A 23560-nucleotide genomic window follows, 5' to 3' on the forward strand; every position below is an offset into this window, starting at 1 on the left:
TAGAGCCATCGAGCCGGTGATTAAGGGCTCGGTTATTTGGATCACGAGACAATTGGACCATGTATTCGAGACCCAAGAGGAAATATGGATTGGGCCGAGAAATCTAGCCCAATCGAAGTCCAAGCCTTGAAGATGAAGACCGGGCCCGATCGGGCAAGCATACGCCCGATCGGGCGGCTGCGCGCATGGATGCTATCAAGGAAAGGCGCGCCCGATCGGGTGAGTGTAGGCTCGATCGGGCGCGGCATATTAGACTGGGCGTGGTAAAAAAGGTGGGCTCGATCGGGCGCCCCTTCGCCCGATCGGGCGCGTGTTTTTCTAGAGTCTGATTAAGTTTAGTTAATTCTTGTTTTAGGAGAAGTATATATACGTTTTGTACGGATAATTAATGACCTTCTTTTCTCTTAGACTTTCTCTCTCTACTTAGTATTTTTCTCTCTCTTAAATTCTCTCTAAACTCTTGTTCTTAATTCCTTCATTAATTCCAGATTTGTTTTGGTACAATTTCTTCCCTTTTTAATTTCAGCTATTTTAATTATTTTCTTGTTTATGTTCTTATTTATTCATTTGATTGGTTTAGTTATGATGATTAGTGAGTAGTTTAATTCTAGGGTTTATGGGGATCCATAATTAATATGAAGGGATAGTTTGTTATTATTGATTGTTGATATTGCATGATAATTTCTTATTGAATTGTTTTAATTCTTTGCAATTAGGTTATGAATCGAGCAGATGTAATTTGATTGTGAATGTTTAGCAATATTGAATTGATGAATCGAGCAGATGTTGATTTAATATTAAAGGCTATTTTTAATAGGAACTTAGGTCTAATAAATTGCGAGAGCCTGTTAGATCTTTGTTGATTAATAAATTGCGAGAGCCTGTTAATCATGTTATCTATGCATTGTTAATTATTAATTACTTCGTTCTATCCCGAAATATTAATTATTGGTGAACCTGTGACCCTAGGTTTCCTTATTATTGATTCTTTTCTCCCTAAACTCATTCTTCATAGTATAGAATTCACATTTAAAATATTGGATACTTAGATAATTTAGAATATATTAATTAATTAGATTTAAAAAGACTTGTTTCCCTGTGGAGTTCGACCCTACTTCCCTATCTACCTTAGTTAGTGATTTAGGTAATTATTTTTTATTAGGGGATACGACTTTACCCTATCAAGAATTTAAGAAGAAAAATATAACTATTTGTTATTGCTTTAATATTATTAGATATAGATAAAGATGTAGATATTAGATGGTCGTAGAACATTAAATAACTTAAATTAATTAGGTTTTTAGCTACAATGAACATTTCACGTATTATTACTTCGTATGACCAAAGCTCACAAAAAAATTCATTTGAAGAAACACACGCCAGGTATTATTGAAACATGCAAATTAATTAAGAGTTCTATACTAACAATTGCTTAAGATATGAAGGGATGCAAATCAATCAAATATTATTTAATAATAATTTTGAAATAACACTGTTAAACTTTTGAGGGTTTAAAAAAATAATTGTCATAAAAGATTTTGGTGGCTTTCTTATACTTCTTTAAACCCACCACATAGGCACATAAACCAAATAGTACATACTAAAACTATTAGGTCTACCACCTAAACCAAAGGTGTAAATACACGCCAATACAACTTCTCTGCAAGAGCTAGCTCCTCCGCGCATGGAGGCCACCCTAGTATGAGTAAAAATCTAGAACATGTTATTAAATATTTAGAAAATATGATTTAATATTTAGAACACATGATTAGATCAGAACAAAAGACATTATTTATAGCATAGATTTAAGGTTGAAGTTTACTTAATTATTTAGAGCATAAAGGTTATGAGCTTATAAAACATAATTTGGAACATTTAGACTAAAACTTTATAACATAAAAAGAAAATTTTAGAACATGTGAATAAAAATTTAGAACATATGATTAAAATTTTAGAACTTATGATTAAATATTTAGAACACATTATCGATTTAAATAGAAGACTAAGCTTAGTTTCAAGACTGAAGTTTACTTAATTGTAATCAGAACATAAGAATCACTATTTAGAACATTTGAATGAAGAGTTAGGCCCCGTTCTTTAGAGCTGCTCTACTCTGCTCTGCTCTGTTGAGCCCTGCTTTTCTCTGCTCTGCTCAAATCAAATCTGCTCTGCTCAAAAGAAATCTGCTCCACTCTACTCTGCTTTATTTTCAAATAATAATTAATAATAACAATAATAATTAATATTCAATAATAATAATAATTAATATTCAATAATAATAATAATTAATATTGTATTAATGATAATAATTTATTATTTTGAATAATTATAATAAATATTAATATTAAAAATAATTTTAATAATTATTAATATTAATAATAATTAATATTTATTAATCATAATAATAATTATTAATAATAGTTATCATTATTAATATTTAATAATTCAAACTATTAAGAATTAATATTTAATAATATTATTAATTAATAATTTCTAATAATTATAACAATTCTTTCAAAAAAATAAATAATAATAATAACAATTAATAACAATTTCTTTTGTAAACATTTGATATTAGATTCACAATGTGTGGAAATATTATATGTATGTGGGTATTGATTGTTAGTTCATTGAGTTGAATTGTTTATCAAATATTTCCATACAATTTAAGAATTAAAAAAAAAAGAGGTTGTTTTCAAGTAGTACTTTGTATATCATTATTATTTTTATGGTTAAAAATATATTATTAAGACAAATTTATAAGTAAAATTATTATAACTCATTAAATCATTTTATTTTAAAATTTTGGTGGAATAAATAAAAGTAAACCGTTGTCTTTTATCTTTCTACTATTAACATATGTTAAATATGGTATACATATATTTATGTTTTCACTCACCTAAATCAATGGTATATGCACTTAGTAATAGTAATAGTAATAGTAATAGTAATAGTAATAACAACAACATTTATAATAATAACATTATTATTATTAATAATAATAATAATAATAATAATAATAATAATAATATTAATAATAGTATTAATAATAGTAATAGTAGTAGTAGTAGTAGTAGTAATAATAATAATAATAATAATAATAATAATAATAATAATAATAATAGTAATAATAATAATAATAATAATAATAATAATAATAATAATAATAATAATAATAATAATAATAGTAATAATAATAATAGTAATAATAATGTTCGGCTCGCCTCTGCTCGGCTCTGCCCTGCTATCCTGAAATCTGCTCTACTCTGCCAGAAGCTCAAAAGAACAGGGCCTTAGTTGTTAAAGCTTATGAGCATATAAAACATAATTTGGAATCTTAGATTAAAACTTTAGAACATTAGAAGCAATTTTTAGAACAATTGAATAAAAATCTTAAATCATGTAAGTTAAAATGTAGAAGAAATAATTTAAGAATTAGAACGTGTGACTATGAAATTAGAACACTATTGATAATAATTTTTTTTTTTTTTTGAAATAACCCTGTCTTTCGAGGGATAAATATTCCTGCTAGAAGAGGAAGAATTATTATAAATCTAAAACAATAGACAAAGCACACAAAAATAAACAATTGGGGCTTTCCACCGATAAAATCGATGGAAACCCCTCAAAAATTCAACAATGGAGGCTAGGGTTTTAGAGAGAGAAGAGAGGCTAGGGGTTTTTTTCTCTTTCTTTTAGTCAGATTAGTTATTTAATTGATATAACATACAAACTAACTCTACTGATAATAATTAATTCAAAGTATACATGCAAATCTGATTTAAAACAAAGAGATTAATTATATATAGAGCATAAATTCAAGACTGAAGTTTACTCAATTAAGATGTTTGTTCTAAATTTTTACTTATATGTTCTAATTTATGAATCATACGTTCTACATTGTTATTTACACACCTCGACCCCTTAGAAAATTCAGATTATGTTCCAAAATTTTACTCATTTGTTCTAAATTACTTATCAAATTTTACTCATCTACATCCTTAGTTATTACTTTCCCTTACTTTCCAACCATGCTCTAAATTTGTACATACATGTTCTAAATTTTTCAACCATGTTCTACGTTTTGTAACATGTTGTAAATAAAAACATCCAAGTTAATAAAAATTAAACCTGCTTCAGTATTTGCTTATTCATCCATACTTTTCAACGTAACCTAATATTATGAACCTGCAAAATTCAGAAAACAAATTTTAAATGAAACATTGGAAATATACACAAATTCAATCCAAGCAATCAAGATCAATAAATTTAACCTAAATATATAAGTTTAAAATAAAATTGTAAACATATTTTTGATTATAAGAATCAAATTTAAATCAAAAATTTGAAAATTTAAACGCATATAAATCACAAAAATCGAACATAAACCGAAAATCGAACATAAATCAAACGTAAAGGAACAAACTTGAGCATAAAAATCACAAAAATTAGAGAAAAAACTAAGAAAAATCGAAGCAAAAAATCACATACAGAATTGAGAAAAATCGCATAAAAATGCTCAAACAAATAGCAGCAAAAATCATAAGTATAATGAACATAAAGAATTGAATCATAAGAATTGAATTACTTACCTAAGAACAAGAGGAGAGAGAAAGTCAAGCTTATGGAGAGAGAAGCTGGTAATTTGAGCATGGGTTTGGAGGATGATTTGAATGCGTGGTTTTTAGAGATTTTGAAATGGTTTTATTTGAGCATAAATTTACATTTTTGCCATTACTCTTGGAGTGATCTCAGTTGTTAGATCTAGTTCAATTTAATGGTTGTGATGTATTCTCATATATGATAGATTTCACATATAAAGACATATTATCGTCGGATTCCGCCCATATATACATATATATATATATATATATATGATCAGGTTATAATAATGAGAACCAATCTTATAATAGAAACTAGGAACTAATCTGGACTGTCAGATCTAATACAAAAAGGCGCGCGATTGACGGCTCAGATTAAATCACACACATTCCATTCATTTCCACGCACTTTCTCTCTCCTCCATTGCTATGAGCTTTCTCTATCAAATTGGGTATAATTGCTTCAAATTCGTCCAGATCTTGCTAAAATTGCTTCAAATTCGTCAAGGTCTTGTTGGAAATTCAATTTTTCTTATTTAATTTGGTGAATTTAGGAATTTTTTCTACGACTCTGAATTTTCAGCGGCATTTGAGGTAAGTTTTTTTTTCTTCTATTTTTTAAATCAACGAGCTTCATCAATTTCATAGAGAAAATTGAATTTTAATTTACAATTTAAGGTTATGATTGATTATAAATTACTTTTAACTGTTTCATAAAAAGTTTAATTCTTTATTCTTTGATTTATTAAATTTTGTACTATTTTAAAATTTAAATTTGAATTAGATTTATAATACTGTGATAATCTTTAAAGATTATAAAGTTTGAACTCTTATTTATGCAATTACTAACTTATTTTAGTGTTTTCAGGTTGAAATCTGCTGAAATTTGAAGTTGTTAAAAATGAAGTTGCGAGAGATTGAGGTTGTGCATAATTGAAGGTAATTAATGTTGAAATTTTACGCAAAATTGAGTAATATTTCTGAAATTTACTACGGAGTATAATTTTTCTGTTTTTTGTTCCAGTGATTTTATTGTTGAATAATTTTATTAGTCTAAATGAAGGTTCTTAATTTGTAACTTTGCATATCAACTGTTCGATGAAATTCATGTGAGAGATCATGTATAATATATGTTGTATGTTAATGGTGATTAAAAATCTTAAACACATTTGATGTTCCATCAGAGGTGCATTTCATTTAGATAACTTATTTAATAAAGTATAAATCTCATAAAAGTAAACTAAATCTCTCTTAAAGTATACTAATCATCTCTTAAAGTAAACTAATGCATACAATGAGGACTTTTTTATGTTTGTTTGTGTCTTTGGTGTTGGGTGAGTGGTCTGATAGGAGCTCTATTGTGTTTGATAAGCAATGGCCAAAATTGGGATGTTGGAGTTATGGGGTCTGTTTAAAAAGTTGGGGTCACAGATTATTAAAACTGCATTTCATTTTCATTCTAGAATCTGCAAAATTATAAGTGGATTTGAATATAATTCCATAAAAAGTAAACTAAATATTTTAATAGTAGATTAAATTACTCAAAAAGTATATAATCAATGAGTTTATAGTTGAGGTTTTTCCCCCCTGTAATAAGTAGATAGAAATACGATAAGAGTACATAAAAAAGCGGGTGCTGGTATGCCCCTTCCTATAGCTTGGTCACCACCTAATGAGGGGTTGGGAAAGCTGAATGTTGATGCCAAAGTTGTAGAGGAGTTAGGGGTTGGTCTAGGGGCAGTGTTGCGTGACTGTAATGGCTCGGTTCAGTGTTGTTTTGTGGTGTAGGGCATCAAACGATTGGAGACAAATGTACCTGAAGCTATGGCTATCATATGGGGTATGAAATTTTCGTATGACTTGGGCGGGAGAAGTATTATTTTGGAAGGAGATTTCTCTGCTGTCATTCAGAAGCAAGTCAGTAGGATCAAGCTCATCTAGTTGTATAGTTTTGCTCCAACTACTAGTGTTTCGTAACTATAGATCATCTTCACAATTTTTACATCAACTAGTTGTGCTCATGATTGTACTAATAAGAGTCATATCTATGAATGTAGACACCCATTTGTGTATCCCCAGAACTAAATTCAGTGATGAGTACCTTTCACGTCGAATCATAATCGAATGAAGTGAAAGTGTGGAAAGTCTAGTGTTGCGGTTAGTTTTTTAATTCTTTTCTTTCTCTCTGTTTTTGAAAACCTATTTTTAAAAAACAGTCAATCCAGTTTGGTTTGGTCCATGGCAAGGGTCCAATAATAGTGTAGTTGGGTCGGGTTCAAAAAGAGCTTTCCAACGATATATTATAAACCCAATTCTGATTACTAATGAGGAAGTTATGGCCAAATTACTAAACTGGGCCCGGTTTGATCTTTATATGCGGCCCAATGATCTAGAGGAGGGCCTAATATTGATTTATCATTCCTAATGCAATTAGAATTGATTATAGTTTTCTAGATTCTTGTAGAAGGTTCTTTTCATTCTTAATTTAATTAGCATTGATAAATTGACTTTAGTTGACATTTTAGAGTTTTAATGAGTTTAATAGAAGTGTTTTTAAGGAAAATACGATTTTGCCCTTCTATACGGCTAAATTTTATCAAAATTGAGAAAACGTGTGAAATTGTTTTCTATCGCCTAACGACAGGATTAGCGTCTGTCGCTAATGCTTGGGATCTGGCGCTAATGTCTGGCGTCTGGCGCTAAGCTGTTTTATTCTCGTCGAAACTCTGATTCGTTTTTCTATCCATCCAGCTGATTTTCTCTATAAATAGCTGTAGGAGATTATAGGTACTACGCAGCGGAAATAAACATGAATCATATTCATACAGTACCTAATCCCAAGATCTAATGCATAACACATAAAGAACATATAATCGCACCTTTGAAGCGTGATTCCACATGTGATCGATCAAGAACAATGGGAGGTGATTCCTCTATTTGGTCCACGGGCACAGATTAAGACCTCCACTAATTCTAGTTGGTTGCATTTGAACCCTTCAATTGACCTTCTACGGAGAAGAGTGAGCAACGAACCACCATAAACCACCACGAACCACCACACGCACCACCAAGGGTGGCCGGGCGTACAGACAAGGGGAGGAGAGAGATGTCGTGAGATAGAGAGAGGAATTAGGGTCTTTGGGATTGGTTGCCTTGATGTCAAAATACACTATGTGTGAATTATGACTGCTATCTTGCAACCCTAGGCATGGATCTTATTTATAGATCTCATCTCTAAATAAGAGCCCATGTAAAAAGCCCAAAACTTAATTCCAATCTAACTATGCTAGCCCAATCCATTTCATGATTAGTTAATTGCTCATGAGGCCTATTAATGGGCCTCTAACTTGCTTAACCCAATACCCTTGTGTGTGACCTCATAGGATCCATTCTAGCGGGATTTGGACTATTTAACTAGTCCAAAGATCATCTCTCATAGTCTAGCAACAGATGATGACGCCCCAAGAGAACGGACTTATTATCTCCATAATAGTGATCCTTGATATATCTAGTAATTGTACTTATCGAAGACACAACTCCTTCAATCTCCCACTTGCCTGAGACAAGTGCGCAATATTCAAATTCCTTAAGTCAATTTGTGTCGATTTAATAATATGATTGCATCTCATGTCGTGATCATATTAGTCTACAAATCTTTTCTTGAAAAACCGAGTGAGATTCACAGAACAAATGATTACTATGTAATGCATTTGAGCACGGCCATGCATTTTTTTGAATTCTCCCTCTTCAAGGGGCCAAGACACATTCCTATTTAATAGGTAGACTCAATCCAATCTTGTGGCGACCAAAGCTCCCACTCAACTTCTGAAATAACCGGGAAACACCCTTTATAATCTCCAGTTACGGGCAGACGTCTGAGTGTACCACAGCCATAACATCCATTGAATGAAATCAATGTTCCATTCATGTCAAAGGAATCCACTAATATATCCGGAAGCTTTATACTTGAACTTCAAAGTAGATCTATAGTTCGATCATGCATCATTCATGCATATCCATGTGATTGACCGAGCTTCACCACGCTCCTATAGCCCATGAAACTGCGCTATCCAATCAATCTTACATGCTAGTCCATTATTAGAAATCATTTATGTCCATTTTAATGATTCCGAACTAGGAACTTAAATAATGTATGAATTTAGTTCACCTGTGGGGCTTCATTCAGCCCATCAATTCATAATTATTTTGGACATTTTATTTAATCTTGAAACCACGATTAAATAAGATTGAAACTTTGTTTCAATTGATAAACATAATTATGCAAATGAATGTATTACACATGTAACTTGTTTTTCTCCAAAAACAAATACAACTTCTAATTACATCATTTGCCTCAATCCAGTTTCATTAGCATGTTTCTCATGCTTTGAAAGTGGAAGGGGTTTACTAAGTAGAGTTCATGAGACATTCTCATAAACATGAATTTTGCAATTTCTAAATCTTATAATCATTTTCATCTCCATACACTAAGAATTTTTCTTCGCCTTTTCGCAAGGAACTCTGGAATTTCTAATTTGTAATCCAACATCACATTGGATTTCGATTGAAATCTATCATCACTTGTTCTTAAAACGCATGAATCAAATAGACGAGTATAGTCCATGACATGCATGATGCATCCTTTGCATATTGCATGAGGATCATCACTCTACACCTTAATTTCATCAATCTTTCTCAAAGCATTGAATCATTAAGCAACGTGTCATGTTACATAGGATTGAAACTCCTTTCAATATAATGTTGAACCTTATAAGAATCTTATCAATATAATCTTATTAACCAAACTCAAACATCCATCAAAACCTATCTCTATAGATTTTGAATCCCAAATGTACTCATCATTCTCTTCAAGGTTTTTCATACAAAATGCACTACCCACCACTTGACTCTTCAAGAAATGAATAATTTGCTCTTTATACTAGACCAAGAAGACTTCATATCTCCCACTAAACATCTTGTACACACAAGACCTTTTCTTCATTTTACGAGAACATCAAACGATTTGATTAACTCACAAAATTAAGAACATTAACTCCATGATGCTATGCATCCCTAGGATTATTGGATCTTCAAACTTTTGATTGTATCATATACAAATATTCTTTCATGAACAATTTCAAGAAAGTATTTTGAAATCCATCTACCAAATCTTATAAGGTAGAAATCACTAAAATATCTTTAAAAGATCTTTGCAAAATGACTAATGTAAAGGTTTCATCGTAGTCATAGTCATATTATGAATTAGTTGAATCTTCTAACAAGTCTTTGCTTTAGTTAGAAAACATTTTTCTATCTTGTTTGTTTTGCTTATAATGGGTCTCACCCAATTAAGCAAATTATTTAAGTGTCATACACTTGCTTAAAGACTTAGAATCTATTTTAGATTTCCTGGTTTTTAAACCACTTGGAGTCATAGCTTGTCAAATCATCTTTATTACTTTCATAATCATCATGTTCCAAAATGAATATTTTAGAACTCTTAGTCAATATGAAATCATATTTCTTTGGCTAAATTTTACATATGCTAGTCATTATTGTGGGTTTTTATGCAACAATTGAGACTCATACAACAACTTTGTTTAGTTTTCAATGAAAAACGACAATTTGAGGATGTGCACTTGGAATGTACTACCTTCGACACATGGTTATTACTCCCATTACACTTAATGAGACCACGCGTTATCATTTGTAACATGAGGTGAATCATGCTCATATTGTTGCTTTGATTCGATTACTTCTCAAATTTCTTCAAGATTTTCGAAATCATTTTTCTTGAACTCTTTCAAAGCTCTCGAACTTTTCGAGATTCTTATACTCCCACTTGCCTTTTTGAGGAGGCACTTTTAGCATAGGGTGAACCAATCATGGTTTGAACCATGTTTGTTTGTTGCTTTTCTCGAACTCTTTCAAGATTTACACTACTCCCACTTGACCTTTTGGAACAATTTCCATAAGGGTACCTACTTGAGCAACAAACATCTTGTGCTAAGTATGATTTGTGTAGTAGTACCCCGTGCTCTATATAGGAATTGATCGTGCATTAAACGATTTAATACAACATTTATTCCTTGCTTTGTAGAAAGATTTAATAAGAACTTTTCTTATCCATATCACATATGAAGCCTTTACTATAATTTGATTTGACCTATGTAGTTTGTTTAGTTTTGTAGCTTATCTTAAAAGTATATCCCCTGAATAATGGTTGGAAGATAGGTGATTTTATGATTTTATCCATTATCAAAATATATCTCATATAGATTGATAGCTCCCTTCATAAACACTTCACAAGGTTTTCTTTCGGAGTTTGTCGTAAAACGATTTCACAACTCTTGGATGTTCATCAAGGTCTTGGCTTAAATTCTCATTATTACGATCATATCGCAATACTTTGAATGTGTTGCCAAGTATATGTCTTGACTTAAATTTTCACAATTACAATCACATTGTAATGTAATCATTATCTTGTCAAGTATCACTGAACTTCATACCGAACCTTTTGAACTTTTCAGTATTTTCATTTCCATGCTTCAACTAAGCATAAATAGTGATCATATCACAAATGAAGTTTCATTGTCCGTCTCTAGCCTTTGAACCTTTGGTTTTCTTACATCGATATGTATTCGACCTCGAGTTCACATCATAATTTCTCTAAATGGTGACTTAAACAAAATTTCAAATTAGATTGATAATTACATATATCAATGGATTCATAATCCAATGATATTGAAAGTCTATCCCTTTGGATCCTCCGCATGCAATTTTCATTTTTTATTCGAATTAATTGACATTTTAGAAACAATTTATATATATAGAAATGGTTTAATTATTTCTATCATATAGAACTTTGAACCTATTTAGCAATCTCAAAACACATTATGATTCAATGAAGCATAGAATAACATTTATTCCACGTTTTTTTTTTTTGGTTTTTTTTTTTTTTAATATTCGATGCTTAGTCATTACTAACATTGAATGGTGTTTTGATAATGGCAAGAATAAATAACATTTATTTAATTCTAGCCAATAACAAGGTAAGGTGAAATATAGGTTCTACTTGTAAAGTTGCAACTTTTGCTTCCAGACTCGTAAATTCTACTTGTGAAGTAGCAACATTTGCTTCTAAACTTGTAGATTTATTTCTCCTTTAGCCATACTTCTTCATTTAGTTCAACCTCATTCTCAATAAGAGAGAACTAAACAAGATATCATATGTCCAAGAAGTAGTAATGTGCTAAATCAATTTCTATAATATACTTCTTAAATTGGAACATTTTCCATTCTTTTACCTTCCAACTATATGAGGTAGTTTCTAATCAATTGGAATTGGTCCATTTAATTAGAAACATTTGTCGTTCATAACAACTTTTAGCATTTAAGTAGTTCTAGGTTTGAGAAGTGGAAACTTGTTTGCATTTCTTGGCCTATAACTTCTTAATTCAATCCTCATATATTCCTAAACCTTTCCCATTTGAGCCACTTATAATACTTCTCTTAGGTTCAAAATGATGCTTTGCTTAACTACTTTAAGCACTTTTCATGATTTTGCTAAGTCTATTCAATCATATTAGAGTTTAATCAACTATTTAATTTTTATATAAAATGGATGAAGAATAGCGTCATTTGATCAACTTTTGATCATAGAAATTTCCAATCATTTTCTTATATCCAATCATATTGAAAATTAGAGATTTTATTGGACTTCTATACTTGTCTTTTAGGGGGTTTGTACCTCCCATCTCATTATATCCCTTGAAACACTTTTCAAAATGAAGATGTGTTGGTATTTTACTCAAACATTTTGAATAAAACCAACTTTAGACATGTGACATGGAATTCTAAAACTTGTCTTTTAGATTCATCTTAGCAAAATTGGAATATAGTTTTATGGATTATCTTTTAACCTTTTGAGAACATTTCTCAACTTTATTTTCAATCAAGGAGATTATATATAATAATAAAATTAGAACGACATGTTACTTGTAAGTAAACGCAAAATTCAATTATGTTTAATAAAATTTAAAGTACCATAAGCGATTATAAAACTGGTAACTTTAAAACATTCATCCAATTTAATTGATCCCTATTGAATAGAATGATTCCAAGATCCTTTATTTGTGCAATAATTGACCGGACTTTGGCCCTACCATCAACTATTACATTTTCAAGGTGAGTAAACTCTTTACTGATTACAACTCTTTGTAATTCTTAATTGAATAATTAACCATCACATGTTTAATTATTAACCTTAGCTTCAAGGTTCTAAACTCTTTAGGTAACCTTGTTGAGTATAACCAATCAAAAGTGTAAAATTTGTTTTACCCCCACTCCCCTAAGATATAATATGAAACCCTGCTTTGGCATGACCCATCATAAATATCGAAGGTTTCATCGGGTTTTTGATTGGAAAAGCTACCTCAATATTACTGGGACCTTGATTCATTATGTTGTGATTATTTAGTGAACTCTAACGCATCATGAGACCACATAAATAAAATCTAACATGCATATCTATCAATGCATAAATAAAAACATGACATAGTATGACCCCTTAATCCTAAAAAAACTAATAAAGCAAAAGCTCCCACTTGAACCTTCATGGATCTCATCCATCTTACTCCTTTGGGCCTCCACTCCATGGATTCTTGGATTAACTGCAGCCTGTAATTCTATTCTATTCTATCTACTACTTAAATAAAATAAAATAAATTACAAAAATACTTGACGGTACGCAGACCGTATTTAGATTACAAAAATACGAAACGATGCGCAGATCCTATTTAGAATCTATGGGCCATACTAGTCTATATAGCAATAAATAACATCATATATTATAAAATTGTCACATAATAAATCACTTATCATGCTTTCCTAAACTACAACATCGAATGTTCACAATTAAGGAAACATGGCACCAAAATACCTCATATTTTTAATTAGTGCAATTAGATAATATCATATATTATTCATGACCACCAATAAAATATCATATATTCTAAATTAGTCATGAGATAGAATCAAATCTTATTTTAATCTTAAAAGATAAATCATATTTATCCTCAAAGATTATCCTAACAATGTTAGAAAATTCTATCCTAATTACTAGCAAATCACAAAATTTTAAATCAATTATATCCAAAATTAATTATGGGATAATCACATTATTTAAATAAATTATTATCCTTTTGGAATATGCTCAGAATATCCTAACAAATCTTATCCAAAATTAACCACTTTAATTATGGATAATTACCAATTTAACAACTTTAAATATGGATAATAAATATAACAACTTTTGAAAGATTTGATTTTATCCTAAAATAAAAGATTTTATCCAAATAAAACCGATTTTTATCTTTCAAAATAAAAGATCATATTTTCAAAATATTCTATCTCATCCAAAATAAATCATATTTATCTTGAAATATTTTTAAAATAAAATAATAATAACAGTTTTTTTTTTGAAACCGTGCACCAGCCACCGTGGTGTGGCCAGCCAAAGCTGGTCACGGTAGCCGTACACCATGAGGTGTACACTGCTCTGCAGCGGTGCACAACAGCAGCAGTAGTGCCGTGCAACTGTTGCACGGTGCTGCTATTGCTGCAGCCCTGACCCGACCTGCTGCCCTGCCCCGCTCCTCCCTCCGGACAACCTACAGCCGCAGCCACCGTGGCTGCGCCACCCAGCCGCGGTTGTCGATGCTAAAAACCTTTTTTTTTTTTTAATTTTTAATTTAAATAAAACAAAACATATTTTGTAAAATTAAATTAATGTTAATGTGGTCCAATTAATTTCAAAATTAAATCACATTCAATCTTGAAATTAGTATTCTTCATGAAATTAATCCCCAATTTAATTTAACTCTTAAATTAAATGATTTGATCATGAAAAATTCATAATTTATCATGAAATCAAATAGATTAAAATCATTAGTTACATAGTAAACGAATTAAATCAAAACCAAAACACAAAATTCATAATTTAGGGTTAGGGTTTCGAAATTTTCGAAAAAATAGGGTGGGGGTTCGAAATTTTCGAGTGATTAGGGGCAAAATTCGGATCTCTTTATGGCTATTTTGAGCATTTAATTATTCCAAGAGTAAAATCACATTTAATATAATAATTGACCCATAATTAAATTATTCTCCCTTCTAATTGAATTAAAATTGTGGACTATCAAAGAATTATAGTCAATATGCGTAAATGCAATAGGCTAACTGATACGACTATAGGAGATTATAGGTATTACGCAGCGGAATCATATTCATACAGTACCTAATCCCAAGATCTAATGCATAACACATAAAGAACATATAATCATACCTTTGAAGCGTGATTCCACATGCGATCGAGCAAGAACAATGGGAGATAAAGAACCCCAAGCGTGACTCCTCTACTTCGTCCACGGGCACAGATTAAGACCTCCACTAATGCTAGTTAGTTGCAATCGAACCCTTCAATTGACCTTCTACGGAGAAGAGTGAGCAACAAACCACCATGAACCACCACGAACCACCACACGCGCCACCAAGGGTGGCCGACCGTACGGACGAGGGGAGGAGAGAGATAGCCGTGAGATAGAGGGAGGAATTAGGGTCTTTGGGATTGGTTGCCTTGATGTCAAAATACATTGTGTGTGAATTATGACTGCTATCTTGCAACCCTAGGCATGGATCTTATTTATAGATCTCATCTCTAAATAAGAGCCCATGTCAAAATCCGAAAACTTGATTCCAATCTAACTATGCTAGCCCAATCCATTTCATGATTAGTTAATTGCTCACGAGGCCCATTAATGGGCCTCTTACTTGCTTAACCCAATACCCTTGTGTGTGACCTCATAGGATCCATTCTAGCGGGCTTTGGACTATTTGACTATTCCAAAGATCATCTCTCATAGTCTAGCAACAGATGATGACGCCTCAAGAGAACGAACTTATTATCTCCATAATAGTGATCCTTGATATATCTAGTAATTGCACTTATCGAAGACACAATTCCTTCAATAGCCTCCTAAACCTCCGTTTTAAATCATCAATTTCCATCAACAACAATTAATTTTCTTATTTTCCCTAGTTTTCAAGAATCTCTTGGTATCTTCTCTCTCTCAAGATTTTCGCATACAAAATTCCGCACTCACAAGATCTAGACACACCTAGCCAAATTCAAAGTTGCCATCGCCCTAGACGTAGTGAAAGGTTTTAATTTCTGAGGGTTTGGTCTCAAATCTAGTCTAAACTTTCTTAATCTCTATTTCAATTATTTAATTTAATCATTTGATTTTATTATTTTCCTTGAAGTTACTAACGTGTGTATTTTGTTATTAGAAAGAGATACGAGACATCCAAGTAAGTGCTTTAATGGTTTTATTGATATTATGATTCCTAGAAATCATGCTTAGTGTAGGGAATATTTCAAGCTTTACCCCTAGCTTGAACCCCACTGTGATCATACACTAAAGTACGGTAGCGTCCAAAGGGAAAGAAGATAGAGCAAAAGAGTCGCCAATAAGTTTTAGCAACTTGTAAACCGTTCACAGGGTGAAGGTTACACCCTTTAACGATCCAAGAGATCGTTAACTCCAATAGGTCTTGAACCATGACTGCTAGTTCGGGAATAAAAGTACAAATCCAACCTAAAAGAGATTGAACCTGCCCTAATAATAGACCTCTACTTTATTCTGATCGTATTCATGTGCGCTTTCTGACTAACATACAATCAATAGGTTTACCCTAAACCTGTTTATGGTTGAATATTAATGCACAAATAAATCTATTATTGGTGATCACTTGAATTATAATCATATTAACCCTAAACAAGATTATTAATTATCTTATTAAGCGTGATTACAAGTACAAATTCCCTTTAAACATGCATAAAAGGCGTGATCAAGCAATAAAAATAAATATCAAGCAACATAATAAACATCAAAATAATAATTATAATCATATTATAAAAATCATGTTAAAGCATTAGAATAGCAAGATCCTAGGTGTAGGGAATAATTTCAAGCGTTAATCCCTAGCTTAAACCCCACTGTGATCATACACTAAAGTATGGTGGCGTCCATAAGGGAAGAAGATAGAGCAAAAGAGTCGCCAACAAGTTTTAGGAACTTGTAAACCGTTCATAGGATGAAGGTTACACCCCTTAACGATCCAAGAGATCGTCAACTCCATAAGGTCGAGAACCAAATAAGGGTTCGAGGATGAAGGTACAAATCCAACCTAAAAGAGATTGAATCTACCCTAATAATAGGCCTCTACTTTATTCTGAACGTATTCATGTGCGCTTTCTAATTAACATGCAATCAATATGATTAACCCTAAACTTGTTTATCTATGTTGGTTGAATTTAATGCACTAACAAATCTATTATTGGCGATCACTTGAATTATAATCATATTAACCCTAACAAGATTATTAATTATCTTATTAAGCGTGATTACAAGTACCAAAATTCCCTTTAAACATACATAAAAGATGTGATCAAGCAATAAATAAATAAGCATCATAATAAATAATCAATCATTAGAATAAACATGAATAATAATAATCATCATAAAAATAATAATAATAATATTCATAATCATCATAAATTATAACAATTATAATCATAATCATGTTCATGTTAATATTAAAGCATAATAATAATAGCAAAATCCTAGGCATGATACTAACAAGACTAATAACAAACCCTAGCATGTCACTAAACAATAAAAATCAAATCTTTAGCCCTAACATGATACTAACAATCATAAATATTAGGAAGAGAATAAAAGGCATCATAGAAATCATGTTTAATATTAAAAATACCCTAGACATGATGCTAGGAATATCATAATAACAATTTAAACATGATTTCTACATCATAATATCAATTAAAACCATTAAAGTACTTACTTTGATGCCTCGTACCTCTTTCTAATAACAAAATACACACGTTAGTAACTTCAAGGAAAATAATAATCAAAACAATTAAATTAAATAATTGAAATAGAGATTTGGGACCAAACCCTCAGAAATTAAACCTTTCACGTCTAGGGCGAAGGAAACTTCGAATATGGCTAGGTGTTTCTAGATATAATGAATGCAGAATTTTGTATGTAAAAGACTATTTTAAAAAAAGGAAAGAGAAGGATGATTGAAATAATCAAGAAAACTTGATGAGAATTGGTGAATGATTAAGAGAGAACTAGAGAATTAATGATTGTGAATGAAAACTGATTGTAGGTGAGAATTCGTGAATGAAAACGGAGTTTTTAATACGTTATTTATAGAGAAATCAGCCAAAAAGATAAAATATCAAAACAGAGCACTTGGCGCACGTAAAATAAGATTGGCGCACGCAAAACAGAGCTGGCGCCAGCACCAGCTTATTGGCGCCAGGCGCCAATGGCTAGCACCAGGCGCCAGGCCTGGTTCCAGGCGCCAATGCCTGGAGTCAGGCGTCAGGCCTGTTTTTGACGTGTTTTTGAAAATCAGATAAGTTTGCCGTACTGGAGGATAAAATCGTATCTTTTCCTCGAAAATGCTTTTTGATTTTAATTAAAACTCTGAAAAGTCAACAAAAAGTCAATTTATCAATGCTAATTGAATTAGGAATGAAAAGAACTTTCTAGAAGAATCTAGAAGACTAAAACCATTCCTAATTGCATTAGGAATGATAAATCATATTAGGCCCTCCTCTAGATCATTGGGCCGCATATAAGGCTCAAACCGGGCCCAATTTAGTAAATTGGCCATAACTTCCTCAATATTTATCGGAATTGGGCTTATAATATATCGTTGGAAAACAATTGTCAAGCCCCATCCAACTACACTATTATTAGACCCGTATCATGGTCCAACCAAACTGGATTGGTTGTTTTCTTAAAATAAGTTTTAAAAAACAGATATAAAAGAAAAGAAATTAAAACTATCCGCAACACTAGACTTTCCACACTTTCACTTCATTCGATTATGATTCGACGTGAAAGGTACTCATCACCGGGTTTGGTTTTGGGGAGATACAAATGGGTGTCTACAGAAGCCCTCACTTTGACTGAGTTTGGAGAAACGCGAGTTTCGAAAACAAAAGTCAAAATATCGATAGGGACGGAGAATGATTCAGAACGTTCTGCGATCCTAAATCACTCTTGTAACGCCAATACCTGCAAAACTAGCGTTAGTTAAACAGATAAAAGAGTTAAGAAACGCGTATCTTGCACCGTCGAGCACACGTCTCTGAAAGTAACCGATTTGCTGCCGCTTCACTGTTTTGATGACCTCCTGCAAGCTAGAGAACGCCATCCCGCTTGAAAACCGCTACGCCAGTAACTGCTTCCAATATAGAAGATTGCATCGCCTGAAACGATCCTCCTCCGCTTTGACAATATTCCACGTCTAAGGGAATACTATCTTTTTGACAACCTTCCACAAGCTAGGGAATGTCGTCGAAGATATCCTCGCTTGAAGCCATCCTCATTTGATGAGATAATTTTCCAAAGGAAATTACCGAAGACCTCCATCGGTCGATCCTTAAAAGTTCGCCTGAACTTTGCTTCCGCTATGCCTGTACGTCGGCGCTTCCGTTGCTTTGAACCTGTACGTCGGTACTTTTGCTGTGATGACAATCCTCTTTTCTTTGGGAATAGTTTCCAACACAACTCCTGTATGATGTATGACAATCCAATTTAGGGAAAGTTGTCAATGCTTCGTAACAATCCATCCTTGGAAATGTTGCCACGATGAAGCGACAATCCATATCTCAAAAAATTTGCAAAAATCCAATTTTTGGGAAAAGTTGCCAATGCTTCGTAACAATCTGTCATAAGAATTTTGCTACGATCGACAATCCACATCTTGGAATATAACTCTTGAAAGCAACCCACCTTGGAAATTTGCCAACGCTATGCGACAATCCTTTTGGGAAAATATTGCCACTATTGACAATCCGCGTCTTGGAACATTCAAAAAAGAGTTGACCGACAATCCACTTCGTGAAAATTTGCCACTTACTGAAATGAATGACAATCCACGTTAAGGAACCTTTGCCGAAATTTATGATGAGTAGAGACCTACGACAATCCTTTGGGAAATTTTGCCATAGGGAACTGGGTGTATGAAAATCCAATCTCGGAAAACTTGCCAGCAATCTATGAATGTATGACAATCCGAACTTGGAAAAACTTGCCAAACAAAGAAGGAGCACGATAATCCATGCTTGGAAACTTTGCCAGAGATGACAATCCAATCTTGGAAAAATTGTCGTTGAGGAAGATGCACGACAATCCATTTTTGGAAATATTGTCAGTTGGGGATGACAATCCAATTTTGGAAAAATTGTCGTTTAAGTGCTTGCTTTTAAACCTATTGTAATGAGCCAGTGTTTTAGGCGCTTAAGCTAAGTGAGACGATTTTTTTTCAGGTCAATCACTTACTACGATTGTAATCGAGCCGACTACTAATCATGTCAAATTGCTTGTAGGGGCTAACTGGCGTACCAAGGAACCCGAAATTGTTGTATGAGGTCGAAATCACCTTTCTGAGAGGCTTCGAGCTCTGTCGCTGCTGAAATATATCCGGAGCCAAGAATTGGAGTAGGGTCTTCCCTATTCTGCTGCACCTGTATTTATTTTGACTATAGAACTTTGCCAATCTTTTTAATTATCTTAGGGTAGACCTAAGGTTTCACGTTGCTTGACTCATTGACTTGACACAACTCAAGGTATAAACTTGACTCGCTGTGATCGACTGACTCGAGGTTGACTCGATTCGAAGTGAAATGACACATGTGTTAGACTCAAATCAAAGTGATATGACACGACATGACTCAATGTGTACATGACTCATGTGTGCATTGTAATGTGATCGTGCGACTCGAAAATGCAAAAAAACAATAATTTTCCGTCATTTTTGTGGAGGGTACCGACTTTCTCCTGAAAAAGAAAGACGTGAAAAGGAATCGAAGTGTTTGAAGGTGCATGTTGAATGAGCTTAGTCAAATGTTGTGCAAGGATTAATTCATCCTAGGCTTTCTCAATTGTTGACTCCACGATGAAAGTATTTGGGTAACTTAGGCAAGGAGGCTAAGCAGTTCGTACTTTGTGATGCAATGATGAGTGATGTTGATATGACAAGGCATGCTTCAATGTCGTGTTAAGATTTCATGACAAAGGGTTCCTAAGGGAAGTATATTTGGTCATGTATCTGTGATGTGTGTGAGAGTGACACTAAAGTTAGGCCGCAAAGGCTAAGTGTGTGGAAAAATATTATTTCAAGAAGAGTCAAATGATGGTGACTCTTAGGCTAGGTAAGCTAATGATATAAGGATCAAGCCCCCAAGTCTAGCTCTAAGTGAATAGGGATGAGCATTGGGAATCCCTTGATATGATCATGGTGTAAGTGTGTGAATGTGAATATGAATGCATTTTTATTACGGCCGCACCTCGATGTGAGGTTGCCTACGTATCCGTTAGGAATCAGGCCGAACGTAGCTCTAGCTGAACCTCGCATAAGTGTGTATACCTCAAAAAGGTCTTTTTAAGGGTTGTAACGTGGTTAGTCTAAAGGTTGAAGAAGAAGGGGATAAAAGGCTCAAGACCCTAGATAAGCCCCCAAGGTGTGCAACTTTGCTTTTGGAATATTTATATTTTTATGCTTGAGGATTTTAACTCTTTTTTTTTAGCTCTTTTTTGCTTTAGCATTTATTTTATTTTCATAAGTATGGGCAATCCCGATCATGCGATTTATCACTCACTTGACATTCATGTTTCTCAGGCACGGTACCGAGCACTCGATAAGAGACGCAATCTGAGACGTGTTCATATCAAAGATATTTTCATATCAAAGACATTGGAACACTTGCCCTTTTGTACACTTTTTATTTATTTTTTGCTTTTGCTTATTTTTTCTATTTTAATTTTTTGAATCACTCAAGCCTTTTTTTTTAGAATTGCATAAGTTGCACACCATCCCATCCCAAGGTTAGGTAGATGTAGGTTGAAAAAAGAAGGGTATATCGTTAAACGAGACTCAAAGTGGTTTATGAAGAAAGGATGTATAATTGAAGGGTGAAATGAGATATGATGTGGCTACAAGGGGTGCCTCAGATCATTGGTATACCTTGTGCTTAATTCAACATGGATTTTTTTTTTTTTTGTTTTTTTTGTTTTTTTTTAATGTAATATAATGAAATGATCATATATAATGAAATAAATGCTCATTTTATTAAAAGGGAAAAGGAAAAAAAACTACAAAATTAATCTAAAGGAAAAGAAAAGGTGCCTATGCTAGACTTATTAGGGAAAGGAAAAAAAATGAAAAAGAAAATAGAAAAAGAGGTCATGAAATCTTGTCGTTGAAGCTCGCCTTTGTCTTGTGTTGTTTGCTCCGACATCATCCAGTCTTCTCGCTAGCTAGAGGCAATGGGATCTTATTTGCCTCTATGAGATCTTGAATGAGGTTTTGAAACCTGTAGTATTCATCAGTAGTATGACCGCGCCCTCGATGGTACTTGCAATAGGAGTTTGGATTCCATCTCAAAGATCGATTTTCTGGTGTTGGATCCTCGGTAGGGCCACTAGGTTTGATTAATCCTCGATCATAGAGACGATCGAAAGCAGCATCGTAGGTCATTCCAATGGGTGTGAACTCTCGCCTGGATTTCCTTTTAGATCCATGATTGTCCATGGCTAAGACACCATTATGGTCAAAGGTACTAACATTATTACTAGAGTGGGCGTTTTCGGAAGAAGAAGGATTGTCGCTCTTCTTTCCTTTCCGGCCATCATGGTTACTATTGTTAGTAGCTTTTTGCATTGCGAGGCCGTCTTCGATTTCAATTCCGATGACATAAACGACCTTGAAAGTATTCAGATTGTGTTGATATTTTAAATGCTTCGAATACTTCTCTTGGAGATTCTTGATAAACATCCTCACAGACTCCTTTTCGGTGGGGACTTCAATCATCTTGGCGGAAGTTTCTCTCCACTTATTAAAGAAAAAAGTAAAGCCTTCATTCTCTTTTTGTCTTAGCATCTCAAGTTGTCTATGGTCGGTTTCAACTTGGATATTGCACTTGTACCTATCAACGAAAGCGTTTACTATCGATTCCCAGGTAGAGGTTTTCTCCTTGTCAAGGGAGAAGAACCATTGTTGACAAACGGTTTCGAGAGATAGTGGGAACAGAGAGGGGAAAACCTTCTTATCAATACCCTTAATGTTCATTATAGTTTCGAAAGCTCTTAGATGGAAGTAAGGGTTATCTGTTGCCTTGAATTTAGGGATTGGCGTTGAACTTATGCGGAAGAAGTTCCTTGTCCAGCGAGACCCCTTGTGAACTCATGCCCTGAAATTTATAGTCGCTAGATAGCTTGCTTAGACTCTCTTGCATGAGGTTCATTTGTTGTTGCTTCACGGGATCGTCGATCTTGAGTGTGAGTAGCTTCAGTGTCTCAGTCACGGTAACCAATTGGTTCCTAAGCTCATTGACTTCCTCTTGAGTTGCCATTATCTTTTTAGCCTTCCTCTTTTGTCGAATCGGTTTATCAAAAAGTGAGACTTGAATAAAGAGGTTGTCCTTGATTAATCGCCATTCTCTCCTCGACCAAGTACTGTGGAAAAGGAAATTGGGGATATTCATAGTTAATTATTTGACTCAAACTTTATTCAACATGCAATGGATGGAGGAAGTGAAAAAAGATTGGAATAGAATGTGAAAGAAGATTTAGATGGAGGGATATGAAAAATTAGGAATAGAATGTACCCCCAACTCAAATGACGGAAAAAACCGACTCATGTATGAGCCTAAGACATGGTCATGGTGTATGTACTCAAAGTGTGTGCTAAGACTAGTGAGTGTAGATGGTGCGTTAAGACTCGTGTCATGACCATGTGGCTAGACTATGTGACTAGACTCGATTAAAGACTAAGTTAAGACCTCACGTATATGCATTAAA

At 33.1% G+C, this 23560-nt stretch overlaps 1 long non-coding RNA gene across 2 annotated transcripts; it reads left to right on the top strand.

Moving 5' to 3' along the window:
* Window positions 1–4922: 4922 nt before the first annotated feature.
* LOC145584805 (uncharacterized) lies at window positions 4923–22255 on the top strand. Of its 2 annotated transcripts, XR_014100418.1 has the most exons (4): window positions 4923–5195; window positions 5470–5540; window positions 15948–15968; window positions 21381–22255. It is a non-coding gene; the product is annotated as an uncharacterized LOC145584805 (long non-coding RNA). The 2 variants fall into 2 exon arrangements; XR_014100414.1 differs by lacking the exons at window positions 15948–15968; window positions 21381–22255 and adding an exon at window positions 6390–6723.
* The last annotated feature ends 1305 nt before the right edge of the window (window positions 22256–23560 follow it).

The sequence above is a fragment of the Chenopodium album genome, chromosome 2 (genome assembly GCF_948465745.1).
Source record: "Chenopodium album chromosome 2, dcCheAlbu1.1, whole genome shotgun sequence".
Classification (NCBI taxonomy): domain Eukaryota; kingdom Viridiplantae; phylum Streptophyta; class Magnoliopsida; order Caryophyllales; family Amaranthaceae; genus Chenopodium; species Chenopodium album.